Genomic DNA, 2,094 nt, shown 5'->3' with positions numbered 1-2,094 from the left:
CTTAGCCTCCCAAAATGCTGGGATTACAGGCATGAGCCACCGCGTCCGGTTCCCTATATCCACTTTAAACATTGCAAATATTTTCTTAGTGGGGAATATAATTGATTTTCTATCCAATGAACTCTTTTCTTATTTTTCTATTGATTCTTCTAAGTTTTCTACTGAGATAATTATGTCCTCTGTAAACAAAACGGTTTTACGTATTCCCTTTCAATCTTTATACCTTGTTAGATTTTTTGTTTTTCTTGTTTTGTTTGATTTTTTTTTTTTTTTAATGGTGTTTTGCTCTTATTGCCCAGGCTGGAATGCAATGATGTGATCGCCTCCACCTTCTGGGTTCAAGTGATTCTCCTGCCTTAGCTTCCCAAGTAGTTGGAATTACAAGCATGCACCACTGCGCCCGACTACTTTTGTATTTTCAGTAGAGATGGGGTTTCACTATGTTAGTCAGGCTGATCTCTAACTCCTGACCTCAGGTGATCCACCCACCTCAGCCTCCCAAAGTGCTGGGACTACAGGCGTGAGCCACCGTGCCCGACCCTGATTCTGTTTTTTTCTTTTTCTTACACCATCATAGAAAATTTCCAATATTAACAGCAACAGTGCTGGAACAACCTTGACTTGTGGGAAACCATCTGAAACTTCTTCTCCAAAGAGTAACTTTTTTCCCTGTTTTTGTGAAACCATTTTAAACTTACAGAACATTTGCAAGGATACACATAACATTTTTTCTCAACCATTTGAGAGCAAATTGACAATATATTGCCTCAAATATTTCAGTATGCTTTTATTTTATTTTTTATTTATTTATTTATTTATTTATTTATTTATTTATTTATTTATTTATTTATTTATTGAGAGGGAGTCTCTCTCTGTCACCCGGGCTGGAGTGCAGTGGTGTGATTTTGGCTCACCCCAAACTCTGCCTTCTGGGTTCAAGTGATTCTCCTGCCTCAGCCTCTCGAGTAGCTGAGATTGCAGGCTCCCGCCACCATGCCTGGCTAATTTTTGTATTTTCAGTAGAGACAAGAGTTTCACCATGTTGGCCAGGCTGATCTCAAACACCTGACCTCAGGTGATCCGCCTGCCTCAGTCTCCCAAAGTGTTGGGATTACAGGCATGAGCCACTGCGCCCAGCCAAACCTTGATACATTCTGACCACCTAACCCTCAGGCCCTGTGATGGTTAATTTAAGGCGTCAACTTGACTGGATTGAGAGATACCTAGATGGCTGGTGAAGCATTGTTTGTGCGTGTATCTGTAAGGGTGGTGCAGGGGAGATTGACTGTGAGTCCTTGGACTGAGAGAGGAAGACCTGCCTTCAGTGTGGGTGGGTATCATCTAACCGCTTGGGGTGGATTTGAACAAACAGGAAGAAGTGGGGGAATTATCAAACTCTCCCTTCCAGAGCAATCTGCTTTTTCTCCTCCTGCTCTTGTACAACAGACTACAGGTTCTTCAGCTTTTGGACTTTGGGACTTGCACCAGTGGCCTCTCAGGGGTCTTCAGGCCTTTGGCCTCCGACTAGGGGGTTGTACTGTTGGCTTCCCTGGCTCTGAAGCTTCTGGAGTTGGACTGAGCCATGCTACCATCTTCTCTGGTTCCCCAGCTTGCAAAGAGCCTATCATGGGATTTTGCCTCTGTGATTATGTGGCTAATTCCCTAATAAATCCCCTCTCATATATCCAGTTGGTTATGTCTCTGTGAAGAACCTTAATACAAAAATTAGCCCGGCGTGGTGGCGTGTGCCTGTAATCCCAGCTACCTGGGAGGCTGAGGAAGGAGAATCACTTGAACCCGGGAGGTGGAGGTTTCAGTGAGCCGACGTCGGGCCACTGTATGGGCGACAGAGCAAGACTCCATCTCAAAAAGTAACAATAATAAATAAAATAAAATAAAATAAATTTTTAAAAAGTGAATGTGGGATTAATATTCATAATATAGTGTAATCTTATGAAGGAACAAAAGTAAAGACAGGAATCCAAAATAAAAATAGCACAAAGGGGCCGGGCGCGGTGGCTCAAGCCTGTAATCCCAGCACTTTGGGAGGCCGAGACGGGCGGATCACAAGGTCAGGAGATCGAGACCATCCTG

This window comes from Rhinopithecus bieti, unplaced genomic scaffold (genome assembly GCF_001698545.2).
Source record: "Rhinopithecus bieti isolate Rb0 unplaced genomic scaffold, ASM169854v2 scaffold_24390, whole genome shotgun sequence".
Classification (NCBI taxonomy): Eukaryota; Metazoa; Chordata; class Mammalia; order Primates; family Cercopithecidae; genus Rhinopithecus; species Rhinopithecus bieti.
The sequence above is the reverse complement of the archived record's forward strand: the minus strand, read 5'-3'. Positions refer to the sequence as shown.